Source organism: Cyprinodon variegatus, unplaced genomic scaffold, assembly GCF_000732505.1.
Source record: "Cyprinodon variegatus isolate N-32 unplaced genomic scaffold, C_variegatus-1.0 Scaffold443, whole genome shotgun sequence".
Taxonomy (NCBI): domain Eukaryota; kingdom Metazoa; phylum Chordata; class Actinopteri; order Cyprinodontiformes; family Cyprinodontidae; genus Cyprinodon; species Cyprinodon variegatus.
In genome coordinates this window covers 549,201-565,881 of record NW_015150896.1, presented here as the reverse complement: position 1 = coordinate 565,881, position 16,681 = coordinate 549,201, and the positions used below count along the sequence as shown (strand labels likewise).

General features: G+C 39.3%; 1 protein-coding gene across 1 annotated transcript in view; it reads right to left on the bottom strand.

Moving 5' to 3' along the window:
- The window catches only part of LOC107093735 (ras-associated and pleckstrin homology domains-containing protein 1-like), a 57,126-nt gene extending 44,021 nt beyond the window's left edge, over positions 1-13,105 (bottom strand). The window contains exon 1 of the mRNA XM_015388963.1: positions 12,833-13,105. The gene's annotated coding sequence lies outside the window, so the exon portion shown is untranslated. The remainder of the gene's footprint in view (positions 1-12,832) is intronic.
- Between the last annotated feature and the right edge of the window lie 3,576 nt (positions 13,106-16,681).

Genomic DNA, 16,681 nt, shown 5'->3' with positions numbered 1-16,681 from the left:
AAAACAACACGTGTGAGGCATCGTACAAGTGGTTGTACTTCCGAACCTCCTCGATCAACCTTTCGTCGTGGTTATCCATTGTTGTTATTACTCGTCGATTTTTAAAAATGGCGCGCCCTGGCACCGAATCGAGAAGGAGGATCATACAGACAGCCGGAAAGGCATACCGAGGACCAATCACACCTGCTTTTTGTCTGCGCACTTCCGCTTGAGGTCTGCGCGGGTTTGCAACCGTCCAAAGCGTAGTCAGGATTTTTTTTGGTGCACGACGATGGTTGCAGAACCTCTGTGTGGGGGGGCGTGGTCGCGCACAGAGACAGATTTGGCAGTTGCAAAGGCTATGCGTTAGCAGTATAAATTGACCTTAAGACTCCGTTGCTGCAGGAATTTACAGTAACCTTTGCGTGAAACGGTTCTTACTTCTATGATCATGCATTTGTCGGCATCCTAGCTGGAACCGTCTCTTCTTTTCTGTGTGGCGGCAAATCAACCTTAAGCGCATAACCACCACCTAAAGGACTGGAGTGATGAAATTTATAGTCCGACTCATGTTAAATGTAATGTGACTAAAACTGAGTGCCTATATGTTTTAACAATTTATACCTAGCTAAATTGTGACTATATTGCAAATGCAATTAAAGGCCCCGCACTAACTGGAGTTGTATTCATTAAAATTCCATCACAACATTATTAAATCATTCTAAAATTATTAATTGCTAATTTATTGATTCTAATGCTATGGGTAGTACCATAATAAGAGCAACACTTGTTGTTTGTATGTACTAAATGAGTTCTTTTTTCTTTTTAATAATAATGCGGCACAAAAACCTGAACTATTCAATGGATTTAATTGGATCCTTAAAGGAACAATCACTTGGAAATCTAACTTAATTTTAGTATGTGTCGGCATTTAGGTTTAGTTAAAACCTGCCAAACAATCCAGAGTGAGAAAGTGATTTAGTTTTTTTCCTTTGTTTTTTTGTGGTTTGCTTTCCTTTATTATTGTTTTTTTTTATTGATATTAACATTAGCCCACCTTAATATCACGACCTCCATCTTTATTCCACCAAAAGAGGCGATTCCAATAATCAGGAACTCACCTTCATGTAATCAGTTACTGCTTATGTAACTTTATTTACAAAGTAAGTGACCAAGAAAAAGTGGTAATGTAACATGTATTCTCGCTAGGACTGAAACAAGTAATCATCATTAATCTAATTTAGTAATCAATTAGTACTATTATTACTTTAGTTGACAGAACAGCCCACTTAGAGCAGTAAATATACCTATATTAGGAAAAAAATTTATGAATATTTTGCATTAAAGATAAAAAAATATATTTTTCATCTGTCAATATGCTCTTTCCAGCCAACTTAAGTGGAAAAGTTTTAGCTTCACCTGGTTTGGTTTCATAAAGTCTTGTTTAAGGGACCTTTTGCTATCAATTTGAAAAATAATCATGAGGTGAAGCCCTAATTGAACTGAACTGCATTCAAAAAACAAAGACTAAAGACTATTTAAGAAGAAATTTTAATGTTAAATAACATTTTATAACTCCTCTAATCCAACCAAACTATATTTAGACGCATATAGATCTTAAACAGAGGAGACAACATTAAAACAAATGAGTCTGCATTGTGATCGGAGATTCCCTCCAGCAGTATTCATTATTGAGATAATGCTCTCCTATTATTTACTGTAGCTTCAGCTGTTCTATCATAGTAAGTGCAGCCTGGTTTTCATTACAGTGAGCCCATCTCCTCTCTCCTCAGTGGGATTCTCCACGCTCTCAGTGAGCCCTCGCCTCTGGAAAAACCACACATGGTGGGAATTATGGAATATTGCTGTGTCAGGAATGTTCCCACGATGGCCAGTGGGATCTAATGGAGGTCCCACTGGTTGGTTGGCTGCCAGCTGGGTTTAGTAATAACACGCATGCAAAGCTGCACGGTGAATCCTTGTTGTATGAGGACACGTTTTGGACCTGTTGCTTTCTTGTTGGATCAGAGACACTCCTTTGTGGGAAACCATCTGGTTTTTACTTTATGTATTCCGTTACCTCATCATAAGGATGGATTTAGACTCTGTTATCTACAGATTTGTGTGGAACAAAAGGTTATTTATAAAGGTGGCTAAATGAAAAGGATTTTATTAATGTGTAGCAGAGTAAAGTTGCCATTATAAATGTTTTCCTTTCGCAATTATTTACCTATTCGTGTTGGAAAAATGAGTAAAATACCAATGTAGGTTTTTAAAATTGAAAAAAAAACATCAATATTCTTGCTGCCCCTGATGAGCTGCGATGAATGAGGATCAAAATAATCAGAAATCACTGTAGTGATAAAAAAAAAGGTAATCAGTCACTATTTTGGCTCAGAAACTCGGTCAATACAACCTTGCAGTCACTTCCAGAGCTGCAGGGGTATTAGTCAAACAGATTTGGATAAAAACAGTCACACGTACACACATCGCTTTATGAGATTAAGCTCGCAGGAGTGAGTTGCTGTCAAGGGATTCTGCTACTGCACACAAAAAACTGTGCCAATCCACTTCTGCCGCTGCAAGCAGCCTTTACTGGCTGGATTCTTTCTGCATTGTAGGTCACTGCAGTGAAACTCTAGATTCCTTTAGTGTCCTCAATAAACCCTGATGTTAAAAAAAAAGGAATATCTGAGCTGCCTGTGTTCAGTAGTCTCTTACAGTAAAAACAGAGCGATGCATAGAGGCGGGTGAGAAAAAGGAGGGACTTTCAGAGTTTGGCGAAGGACACAAGAACAAAGACGGATGACCTCACCGTTTCCAAGTTGTTGAAACCTCTTCCATCCAAGTGTTTCACATGTTCCTAGCAGGTGCTCTTCTGCTTCTTAAAGCCAATCCTTAGTGTATGTTGCTCCCACCAATGAGCAAGCAGCTTCCCCACACTTCCCAGTTGACTTCCTTGAGGTTTCACTGCACACTTAAGTGCTGCAAGCTGAGGACCTGAGCTGGGTAACCTTCCTGATCGGGGCCGAATGAGTGGTTAGAAGATGCAAGGGAGGAAAATAGGCTAGAGTACATATTTAGAGTGTTCAGCCCTAGTTTTGGATCTGGAGCAAGTCTGCAGCTGGAACTAAACACAGAACCAGTCAAAACGGGGGAAGGATCTAAATAATATATGGGTGCAGGAGAGTGTAATCATGGGAAAATGCAAAACTGTATCTGTGGCTGCAGTTGAAAAAGAGGATAACTGGAATAGCAAACAGCTCAGTTACAGTTTTATAATTTATGCAGGGGGGGCATATAAACAGATAATTTTTTGTTTTTTATCTTAAATGTAAACTGCATATGTTTTACAATACCGTAATTACTTCTCTTAGTGGGTTGCTCTGTCAGCTAAAGGCATATTTTAAAGTCTCTATATTACATTTAACGATCAACCAAAACTAAATTAGTTGATGATTATTTCAATAATCAGATTATTCATGATTAGGGCTTGTTTCAGCCCTAGTTTAGATATTTGCAAATTTGGTAGATCAGTCTTTTTTTGTACCCATTTTTTTTTTTTTTTTTATTCAGGTCCACTAGAATGGCACCTTTTCTTGTCTTTTCCATTTTGAAAAGCAACTAAGATCCAGTTTAGACCTGGCACTAACACGCAGCCTAAAGATCCAATCGTATCTATACATTGATAAAAAATTAAAAAAACTAATGTAAGGACACTTAAGACCACTTGGACCACCTTAGAAAGTGGCCCGGGTAATGTAAATATAGTTTAAACACAAATTAGGGACACATTTTTCCTCTGCTAAAGCACCAGTGCTACCTGAATCAGTCTAGCTTCAGAAACAGAGAGAATTCTCAATTCATCACGATTAAATTGACTATTTCAGCCCTAAAATTTCATAAAACAGTGCTGCTAAAATGAACACAAGACAACCCTATTGCTAGCTAAAATAATTCAAACATTGGATTTCTATAGATAAAAGACTTACTATCAGGAATCTCCTCAGCTACCTCTATAGTTATGCTGCTATACGCTTAGACTTCTGGAGGACATAGGGACCCCCATTTTATCATTCTGCTTCGTTCTATCTCTATTCTCCCACTCTGCAGAATCTGTTAGTTCAATCTCTAACGTTCTGCTCTCTCTGCTTTTTCTCATAGTAGCTTTGCCTCTTTTGGTCCTGTTTGGCTGTGACACCATCCTGGAGAGAAATATCAGCTGTGCTGCTGCCATCAACACCTTTGTTTATAGATGTTTTCCAGTGTAGTCCTGTTTCTCTGACTGACTGGCTGGATGTGCTCTCTTCATCCTCTGACATGGGAGCTGATACGGAGCTCGTCTGCCTGGCTGTGTGTTTCCTGGACGGGGCCGTCCTTTACAGCTGCTTTTTGTATCTCTACTTCTGTCTCCTTGAACTCCAGTCGACCTCAAGATGGCCACTCACACTGAGCCTGAATCTGCTGGAGGTTTCTACCTGTTAAAAGGGAATTTTTCTTCTCCACTGTTGCTACAAGCATGCTTAGTGGGAGGAATTGCTTTCGAGTCAATGAATCGCTGCAATCAACTGGTTAGAAAACTTAGATAGAAAACTTTGAATCAATTTGACTGTATGATCTGGCGAACTGTAAAGTGCCTTGAGATGACATGTGTTGTGAATTGGAGCTATAGAAATAAACTGAATTGAATCATCAGTAAAAAGATTACATTTTAAATTTTGTTGATCAGCCAACCTCATGCAGCATTATGGATAAACAAAAAAAAAAAACATGTGCAAGCAAGTAGTCAGGTGTTTTATGGCCCAAATCAATATCTTTAGTGTCTGTGCGCTGACATTTAACTTTTTATAGTCCAACATTATTTATCCTCCATTTCCTTTCATTGATCGTTTAAAACCACAAAACTGTTATTCAAAAGATTTCTAACCATGCTGATTTAAGAATAACAGAATATTTTTCTATTATATTCCATTTCTAGAAATCATTAGGGGTGCAAAATACATTTATCACCTGTAAGTTGGTTGACCAGTTCTGCTCCTAACGCTTAAGGAGACAGGCTCACCTAAAACCCAACCAATTAAAATGCTCTCAGAATAGTGATTCCATCATATTAAACCACATCTGATTTCTCTAAACAATAAATAAAGCTGAATCCTCAGAGGATTTCCCAGGAATCCAAACCCGGAGGTCAAAGGTTCAAAAAGCAACACCCGCTGCACCAAACATTTCAGGCCAAGAGGCATTTCACAGTGGCGTGAGAGGAAACAGAAGTTTCATTTGTTTACTTATGTGTGGTGCCTCTGTCCCACAAAATAAAAATAAAAAACAGTCTCAGCTAAACTTCGATTGTTGACTTGAAAATGTTGTTGTGGTTTTGTGGGAAAAAAGCTAACTGCTTATATTAAGAGGTGAGAAAGGATGCTGCTTGTGGTCAACTTAAACCCAGACTCTAAAGGAAGTACAGAAAGCTGCAGCCATTTCATTCAATTTACTATAAAACGTAAAGCAATCAACAGAGTATGGTATAAATCCGCCTTCTCCGTCTGCATATAGTTACTCTTATGCCCAGCAGCTCATGAATCACTTGGTCTGTAATATATTTCCTATAGACCAGCACAGCAGCCAGACTGCAAACACATCTACTCTGAGTAAGCACTTTGTTTGCTCTTAGTACGACTCTTGCTGACTCCAGCTTGCCTTAAGCATTCCATGTCATCTCCGATTCAAAGAGCCATTATCCTGAATCCGACTCCAAAGGCTGCCCATCCACGCAGACACCCAATGCCATTCATCACCCCCCACTACTGTTGTGGTGGAGCATAATCTAGACCCGTGAAGGAAAAAGAAACCAAAATACATAAATCACCTCTTTCACTTCGTTCTCCAGGATGATATTGGATACAGCTGCTGAAATTCCAGACGATAACTCCCACGGGGACGGGTCTATGTACGCTTTGGCAATCTTTGATGTAGGGATCCGATTTAGTGTGATTACTCAACTTAATTTATCATCAGGTGCAAAAAACAAGCATTTTAGAAGTTATACAAGCTGTGATTTTGCTTTGCAACCAGGTTGACATAACCAGAAATCTGGTTTTAAATGTTATTTATATAACAAAAAACATGTCATGCAAAATTAGGGAAAAAAATAAATACAAGTACTTTTACAAATAATCTTATTAGTAAGCCATTTTCTATTTAATCTTAGTATTAGGGCTGCAGCCAATGGTTATTTTATTAATCGATAAATCTTTTGATTACTTTCCGACTTAATTGATTATAATAGGAAAGGGTTCCTTACATAAGATATTATACAGATTTTACACCTAATTAAGTCAAAACGAATCCACCTCAGGAGTACTTTTTTTTTATCGTGAAAGCAAAATGTTAAATTTTTTTCCTATTTTTACAATTTTGTATAGTTATATGGTTGCTTTTGTAGTCAATAGCATGTTCGAGATTCTCTGTGTTCCAGTTCACAATTTTTAAATAACATAATAATCACGGTTAACTCGATTAATGCCCTACAGGGATGTGGGGGGAAAAAATCGATTTGGCGATATATTGTGATTTTCAACTCCCAATATATCGATCTTTAAGCTCCTAAAATGTTTATTTTTTTTACCTGAAACAATGAGGGAAAATGGGCTACCTCCACACCGCCACTCCTTTTGCACCCTATCTTTAGTTGAGGCAGTCAGAGTGAAAGGCGTGGACACATTTTTATCTGTACATTTAATTTGATTGGTGGGAATATATCACAATATATAGCAATATTCTGACCCAAGTATGGTGACACATATCATATCGCAACACCGATTCCAATACTCCCCACTAATGCCCTACTCATTATAAATGCAACTAGTTCTTTAAACAAGTAACAGGTTGTTGAACACTCACCAAGGCGTAACAGCAAATGTGGCCAGATGAAACCAAAATTGAATTTCTACATTCAAAATTCTACTTGCATACAGGAAAACCAAACACCCTGAATCCCCCCTGAACGCACCGTCTGGACTGTGAAACATGGTATCGTACTGTTGGGACACAGCTGTTACAGGAAAGCCGCCGTTTCACAAAACTTTGGGGAAGCTTTTTCTTTAAAGGCAGGACAAAATCCCTAAACATACAGAAAAAAAATGGAGTGCTTAAGATATAATATTTGATAATTTAACTTTATTGATCTCAGATTGGAGAAATTTACCTCTGCATTTAACCCACCCCATAGGGAGCAGTGTGGGGTTAAAGGTCTTTGCTCAGGGACCCAGAGTGGCAGAATGCCCTTACCACTAAGCCGCCACTCCCGAAGAATAGAAGAATAAGAATAAGGATACCATGTGCTAAAATGGCCTAGTCAAAGTAAACACTTATATCCATCACATACATATAATTTACAATGTTTTCCTTCAGATGGTGTTTTTTGGGGGTTAAAAGAGGCCCAGAAAGAAACAGTCCATCTGTGAAAGAGTAGAGGCTAAAGAAAGGGTGGGGGTGACCCACCACAGAGCAGAGGGAATCTGCCACCTGCCTCCTCTGAAGATGAAGCTTCAACAAAGAGACACATTAGTAAACTGTAACAGTAAGCTGGTGAGTGAAAAAACATGTCAAAGTTTGGAGTTAATTTTCCCTCATGCATGCACTTTGTGGCTCAGAGTAAAATAAAGCAGGATGACGGCCTCTAATCAGTTAAGAACTGCCTGCTGTGTTCATCAATTCGCCGCCTCGGTGCAGGCAGGTCGTTTGACACACCTCATTTCATGGTGATGCATTAGGATCCTGAACAGTACTGCTTAAGTAAGGATATAAAGCCTTATTGTCAGTAAATGCCTTGGGAAAAGGACAGAAAACAGCCCTAACAAAGGCAAAAGAGGTGTATCTGGGTCTCCAACAGTTTATTTCCATCAACAGAAGGAGGCTGAGCTAATACTCTTGAATTCGTGTGTATATATATGTAAAGGCCAACAGGAAGAGCGACCTGCTATCTGCAACAAGCAGAGGTTCTGCAGGCTACAGCCAGCCCTGGTTAGCTGTTCGCCTTTGTTTGCAGACGCCAGGGCCAGCTCCCGCCAAAGGTCAGTGAAATGTTGGCAGAGCGAGGCCCCTAACACAGCCTGGAGCCACGTGCCCTGTGACAAGCAGGGGGGAGTGCCTTGTTTTTCATCCATTTTTAAAATCGGAATCTTACCAAAGCGACGGGTCAAAAGGACTTTGACATTTTCTGGTTAATTTTTAACCTCCAACGCTTAAAATATCAATCTCTCCCTCTTATAAAGCACCTTTATAAACTCTTACTAGGCAGTAATTTTCTCCATATTACAACAAATGACTCAAACAAATGGACAAAAACAAAACATGGTACAGAAAAAGGTTTGACTTTAGAACCACCTTTAAAAGAGCTGCACATCTCCAACTGTGCCTGTCCAAATACCAAGAGAGAATGTCTTTTACTAAAAGATTTTCACTCATATCTTTAGGTCTGGATTTTGGCGAGGTTGTTCCAAACACGTATGCTGGAAATTGAACCTCTATGCAGGTCTCCTTGGCTTAACAACATTTAGCCCCATCATCTCCTTCCCCAAAACATGCTGCTGCCATCATAAGAGGTGATGGTGACGAGTCTGCCTACAGGTGCGAGGTTGACCATCTGGCGACCTGGTGCAGGGAGAACAACCTGGAGCTCAACGCTCTAAAGCTCTAAACAGTGGAGATGGTTGTGGACTTCAGGAAGAACTCACTCCCAGCTATCTCCATCACTCTCTGCGACTCCATTGACGCTGTGGAGTCTTTCCGCTTCCTGGGAACTATCATCTCACGGAGCATAAAGTGGGAGCTGAACATCAACTCCCTCACCAAGAAAGCCCAGCAAAGGATGCATTTCCTGTGCATCAAATGAAAAAAATTCAACTTTCCAAGGACAATGATGGTGCACTTCTACGCCTCCATCATTGAGTCCATCACCATCTGGTACTCTGGTGCAACCGCCAAGGACAAGGGCAGACTGCAGCGTGTCATCCGGTCTGCAAAGAAGGTGATTGGCTGCAATCTTCCATCATTCCAGGATCTGTACGCCTCCAGGACTCTGAGGCATGCAGGGAAGATTATGGCTAATCCCTCGAACCCCAGCCACAAACTATTTCAGTCACTTCCCTCTAGCAGGAGGTTGTGGACCAAAACCTCACGGCACAAGAACAGTTTCTTCCCATCCGCTACCAGCCTAATCAACAAGGCCCAGAGACCTCCATGACACTGTCACTGCCTCCCTCCCACATTCAGGACCTACAAGCTACACCAACATAGCATCTCCAGACCTCCTGCATTACATTAACGCACAATCTACTGTGTATATGGTATATAGCTATAGATTCTGTATTCCTTATAAGTGCAAACCTACTTGGCAATAAAGTTGAGTTTGATATTTTGGATGTAGACAAATGTTTTGGTGTCATTCCATCAGAGAAACACTTAAATAGTTCCACCATTTTTTTTACAGTTATAACATGACAAGCTGGGAAAAAGTTCAAAGGGTTTGCTTAGTTTCATAAGGCTCAGTCTCAGGTTTGGAAAACGCCGTCCTCCTTATAGCTGCACCTCTGGCTGCAACACAATCTGAGTAACGTTACACCGACCACCGCCGGCACCTCTAGCCTCATGGTCTGAGCTTTTGTGAGGGGTGTGGGTCTGAATGAGGGGACTGATGCTGAGTGAAAAACATGAGCAGCTTTCAGGACACATCACCCATGTAAGAACCGTTGTTCTAATCTTATCAGCCACATTCCAGTGAAGCAAAGAATGCTAAGAAAGCCAGAAAATATTTTAGCCTCAAGACGGAAATGATGAAAGTAAAACGTAGAAATGCTTTTAGGGCCATTTCAGCATGCGGTCTACTGCCGTAACAGAATCTTAAACCCATTTCTGGCCTTTTTATGACAGAGCTGTTGAATATGATCTCGCTTCTATGCGTTTCCTCAGCTGCAGTAATCTTGTTGGGGTGAAACCCACAAACGAAACAAGAAAATGTCCTTTATTTTACATTACCAGTCATAACTAAAGTCACTTTCTGGAAGTAGTGCAGGAAACAGACAGAGCTAACAGCCCCCGGAGGAACACATCCCAGAGTTTTCCAGATGTGTTTTGGACACCTTTTACGTCAGCCCTATCCCGCTTCTCTAAGACAAAGAGGGAAATCAGACATGGACGTGTCTCTTGCAAAACAAAAAAGAAAAGAAGCCTAAGTTGCTTACTTGAGGAGGGAGCATGCAGAAGGCTAGTGGTCATTTTCAGCCCATTAACAGCACTGTAAGCGAATGGGCCATCTCCATGCCCAGAATAATGTGCTTCTAGTCTACTGCTTTGCTGATGCAAATCAAGCGTGCCTTCAGGACGCAGACGGTCTATTATAACGTCACTGTGGGGAATAAAAGCCGGGCCAAGTGGTTGTTCAGTGGCTTTTTCCTGGAAGAAGAGTGGCATTTGTGTTGTTAAGCTATAAATTAAAAAGCTTAAAGTAAGAGATTACTAAAACATGTCAACAGATGGTGGAAAATAAAAGTCACCAGGCCAGCTTTGGTCTTACACAGAAACACATGTCGAATAAACAAATAAGAGGCAAAACAGATGTAAATGAGGTAGGGTGGCTACGAAAAGACAGGGTGTTGGTTAATCTAGAAAAAGCAAAACAAAATTTAAAAAAGGGTAAAGTTCTTAACCCACAAAACTCCCCCCCTCCTGCAGCCTCTTTCTCCAAACACTTCTTTATTTCTCTGTATATTTTCTGAAAGGATCAACAGTGCACTGCCGTGGTAAGTGGTGTTACACCTCACAGCCAACAAGCGAGGCTCTGTAGCAGCTTCCTTATGGAAGATTTATCTAAAAACACAGCGCACAGTTTTATTTGTACCCTTTGAAAACTTCTGGTAAAGATCAGAGTTTGTCAATCTGCTCCATTTTGGTGGATGACACATTTAAATTGGGTGTAGGGTGCCAACCCAGTGGCTCAGACAAACTCTATTGCCATCTTGTATACAAAATGAAATTTCGATGCATACAGCTTACAACAGTGAAACAGACATTACCATTTATAAAGAGCATTGTTGATCATGAATGTAGACAGTGTGGGAGAAAAGGAAAACCAGTTTAAATGGTGCAAAAGGCATTGATGTGGAAAGATTCAGTGCAGTTAAATAAATATGGTGCAAATGCAGTAGAAGACTGAGTTGTGTTCTATTTTAAGGGATTTAACGAAAAAAAATCAGCCATGTTGGTAGTGCAAATATGATGTTTTAAAGTGTGATGCAGTAAAGGGTGGATTATAGTTCTGCATCCGCACACATCAAATGTCGCTTGCGTCTGGTTGTGAACCAGTTTTGCTGGTATGCTTCGGTCTGGAATTACTAGGGACGCACAGCAGTTTGCCGCCAAAGCGCAAGCCTATACGAGAACTCACGAGAACTTCTTCGGCGGCGCCGGCGGGAGTGTTTATTTTTCGAAAACAAGATGTCTCAGGCATCGTACAAGTGGCTGTACTTCCAAACCTCCTTGATCAACCTTTCGTCGTAGTTATCCATTGTTGCCATTACTCCTCGGTTTTTAAAAATAACGCGCCCCGGCACCGAATCGAGAAGGACGACCACATAGAACAATCACAGCTGCCTTTTGTCTGCGCACTTCCACTTGAGGTCTGCGACCTTCTGATGCGTAGTCAGGTTTTTTTTTTTAGACAGATTTGATGGCTGCAGAGACTATGCCTCAGAGGCTTCTTGTTTTTTTTCTTCCCATAACAGAGGTGGGTGGTTTTCAACACCTTTCAGTGAATTTATTCTTATTATATAATAGAAGCGTTGACTAAATGAAAATAAAAATAACCTGGACACCATAGCTTTTTTCCAGCCTTGTAGCGCCCGCTTTGCCATGCCGCCCTGGGTAGAAAGCCACATCAATCATATACAGACTAAATGGGTGAGTAAGGTTAAAGCAGGGTCACTAGACAGTATATAAGACACTTCAAAGACAATTGGAAAAAAATGGGCATTTAGGTGATAAATAAATGCATTTGGTTTTGGCACTTATGTTGCAGTCTAATATGAGAGCTGGGCTGTGTTCAGCCACTGATCACACTGGCTGCATGTCATCTGACGTCACCAAACAAAGAGGATTAAAACTTCCTTCATGAGCTGCCTGCGCAGGAATACTAGTCCATCTTTACCTGCGCATACCCCCCCCAAAAAACAGTTATTTGACAGCATTTATATCTTATTGTTTCCACCTAAACCTCAAACATTAGCTCGACAGTGTCCTCGGTTATTACAGCCTCCCGGTATCAGGGTGGAGGCATCTTTCCTTTTTTATTTAGCTGGAAACAGACACAGTGGGAGGGTCTTATTTATCCACATTTTACTCCCAGATGACTACAGCTGCGCTTTTTGGGAATAAAAATCGATAAATGCCCCGAAAAACAATGAGCTCATGTAGATTTGTCACTCCCTTGAAGAGAGAAGGGTCGTTTCCGAGTCCCCCCCAAACGCAGCACGGCCCTTCTCCCAGAGAAGGGGATTGTTCAATGGCCGCAGATGGGGCACCCAGGAGCCCTCTCAATTAAACACCCAAACACAGCGAACAGCCAGAAAACAGACAATTACGCAGACTTACGTGGTTTTTTAAAGTGTTTTTTTGTAAGTCAGAGAGCTACTTCTCTTTTTCTTTTCCCGAGGTCAGTTTGGGATGGGCGGACAATGAAGATATACAAATAGATTAAAGCGATATTTATGGGATTTTATCAATACTAGTTACTATTATAAAAGATTAAACAATTTAATCTACCAATATGTCCGGGTATAGAATAAAAAAATCTACTTACGGTGAAATAGGATTCACAAAGAGATCCCCCCTTTTTCTCCTCCTTGTTCTCCAAGATGATGAATATCCCTGCCCTCAGTAAGGGGGGACAAACAGAGGAGGGGAACTCCAGTTAAGATGGAGATAGTTTAAGTTTTTTTAAATATAAATGTAATTCAAACTGTCCACTGTCCTCATGTTTTCACTCGCTGCTTTGCCTGCGATCCATTGATCTGCTCCCATTCTTCTCTCCCGCAGCTGCTGGGGAGACACGCTGCGCGTCTCCGCCGTTTCCTGTCCAGTTCAGGAACACTCGGACGCTGCCTTCAGGGACCGTCGGAAGAGGAGGGGCAGACGGCTAAAACATGATGCAGGGTCTTTATGAAGTTTGGACACGGAGTTTAAATTCTTTCCACATCCTTTGAAGTTTTTTTTTTTTTAATGAATGAAATTCATAATATATACATAATATATTTATATAAAAAATAGCACTGTAAATATACAGTCATGTGTTTATATTACTATTTTTTTATGTATTTATTACTGTTTTCAAGGCTGCACTTTAAAATATGAAATTGTCTAGAGCTGTTCTAAACGAAATTTCTTTTTGACAAAATAAATCTGTCTAAGTCTGTTAATATTTATTCCCACCCATATGCTTCAATCGCTTTCTGTAGAAATCGAACTGCCATCGTGGGGGTGATTTAAAGCAGGGATCAATAATAATAATGCAATACCCCAATATTTGACCATCTTACATGAATATGTCTCATTATAAATATAATATATCCAATAAAAAAAGAAAAAACAACGAATGTCTACTTAAATTGACATGCTAGCAAGGAGAGAGATAAAAACACAAAATTAAAAAAAAGCAGAGAGAAGGCCCTAGGTCCTAGGAGCTGCAGAGATGGAAGGACAACCTTTTAATAACACACTTAACAAATATGGTCTTAGGAGAGGGGTGCTAATAATTAAACTATCATTAAAGAATATGCTGGTGAAGGTTCTCAGTCATGCAGGTCATAGTCGTTCCAAAAAAATTAAAAGCAATCCACTGGACTTGGTTTCCGAGTTTGAAGACGTTTCGCTTCCCTTCCAGGAAGCTTTTTCAATTCAAAATGTCAGGAATAGTGTTGAGTTTGAGGTTTTGTACAGTAGCCCAATAAAGCATTGTTTTTGTTTAGAAAACATGCAAATTGGAACAGATGAGGGGTCCACCCCTTTGGAATGGGGATCGTTTGGCTTCTATTGTTGGACTGCATTTACCCCATTACCCATCTAAGTGTCTTAAAGGTTTATTTTTTTTCAATATCATTAAAGAAAAGCAGATGAGGGTGTATAATACTGTCCTTGTAGTAAAATGCATATACGATCTAAATAAAACAAGTTTCCAAAGCAGCTTTCAGTAAGTTTTATATAAAAGTTAACTATACTGGATCCTGACAACGCAGACTCCTCTACTTAGCATATCATTTTCTCTTTATTCTTTTCTCTTTTATTCTATTCTCTTTATTATTATTTTAGGGTTGGGAATATTAAACATTCATTAAAAATTGTAGGAGTAATTAAACTTTTTAATATAATAAAATAGTGCATCTAGATAGCAATATGACATTTAAGCAGACTGAAAAAAATTGAGTCCACTTTAAATTTGTTTTTCAAGATAGAGGAAATTATAAGAAGTTTGAAAACTGCTGGTAGAGATTAAGACATAATCCTGTGTTCGAATGGCAGAGTCAAAGTCCTGACCTAAATCCATTGGAGTATTTGTGACAAATCATAAAAAAATGTATAGTTTTTCTCATCCAGTATGACAGGTCTTAAGGCAGATTGCAAAATAAACAATAATAATAACAGTAACAAGAGAAATAAACAGCATCAATCTTCCCTCCATTAAAGACATTTCACCCCAGCGCTGCGTCCTGAGCCTGTGACATCATCAGCGACCCGCACACCCCCACCATGGGCTGTTCTCCCTGCAGAACTCTGGGAAAAGATTTCGCAGTATTCGCCGCAGGACCAGCAGGTTCTGCAACAGCTGTTCCCCGCTGCCATCATGATGCTGAACTGTTGATACTCTAATCCAGACTCTGCATCACACTTTTAAACATCATATTTGTACCACATGGCAGATCTTTTCATAATCCCTTTAAATATAACTCAACTAAATGTGTCTACTGCATTTGGACCCTATTTACTTATTTATTTTGCACTGAACCTTTCCATGCCAATTACTTTTGAACCATGTCTTTAAACTGGTTTTCCTTTTCTCCTACTCTGTTTACATTCTGATCACTGCTGCACTTTATAAATGGAAATGTTCATTTCACTGTTGCCAAGCTGCTCATTGACTGTTGAAAATCTGTATGCATCGAAAATGACAATAAAGTTTGTCTAAGTGTAAACACTCAATAAAGGAAGGCTCTGGTTTCATTTAGAAAAAGCCTGAAAAAATAAACTAATGTTTGTGTTTATTAATATAACAAGGAGTGAAGGTGCAGGAACTTTTAAACGGTATATCAGATGGGGATCAAAGTAGAGCAAAATGACACACTTTCTTTCACAGTTTTTTAATATTACGATAAAATATGAAAACAGTAAATGTAAAGTAATTAAGTAAGTTTATGTGAAATGCCCTGGCTTGGACGTAAACATTCGTTTCAGCATTTAAAGCCCTATTAACCTTTATAGAAACCTGTTCATAGAATCACTGCTAGTTTTATGCACAGTTAAATAAAGTATTCAGTTATCAGATTAAGAGGAATTCACTTTTTTTGCACATAGAATTAACCCTTTTCACTGGTCCTGCCACCCCCAGACTTTAGGTGTATGTTGCAGATTAGGAGATTATTGTTATCCATACAGACATATGGCATTACTGACCTCAACTAGCCCTCTATCCCCCAATCCCTGCTTATTAGTCCTACACCACTCTTACTGTTAAATAAATATTTTTTTTCTTTCCATAATGGCTTTTAACATTTGACAAAATAGCTTAACATTTAAAGAAACAAATATAGAGTTTTTTTTTCTGTTCTTTTGGACTAACTGATAAGTAAGAACCAACACCAGAATAATCAGAAGGTGATTTGCTGCCATCTAGTGGCCTTAGGTGAGTAATTCTTCATTCCTTTTTAAAAATTTACAATGTCAGCTCCTTCCTATGCCTGGTCTGGTCTGAGAATGCTTTGCTTGTACATGCTCTTTAGATAATGACTCATACTACCTAGACAGCTCCTTAATCATTTCTCATAAATATATTTTTCTATGCCTGTCAGCGTTTCATGAAATCACACTATGGAGGTCACACATCTCAGTTAAGTGTCTTGTTGTTGCCAACCAGAATCAGATCATCAAATCATATCGAGAATCTTTATTGTCATTATGAAACCATAGTTTCTTCTGGATTAGAAGGCAGAAAAATAAAAAATTAAAACAATTGTAGAAAATGTAAAAGCACCACAGTTCAGCTTGTGGAATGGGTTTGATTGTCACTCCAACTAGTACATGAGGTCACTGCACTTTTGTGTTCAGTTGTGTAAATATATAAATGTACTTTAGAAAAAGCAAACACAAGGTTGGACCAATTGCACAATGTTGAATTAGGTAAAGAGCAATGTAACATTATGACCTCTTCGGTCAAATCAAAAGTAATTTCAAATAATTTATTTCCTGCATTTATCTAAAAAATGTATTTGTGGGTTAACAAGCAGTTAATGCTGTGTAAATCATGCCGGTCTTGCCAAACTCGTAAGAAAGCAGGTATTGACATTCTTGCTTTAAAGGACTAGATTCTGAAGTTGCTATACAGTGACCAACACTGAATAGCAAAAAAAAAATAATAATAAATAAATAAATAAATAAATAA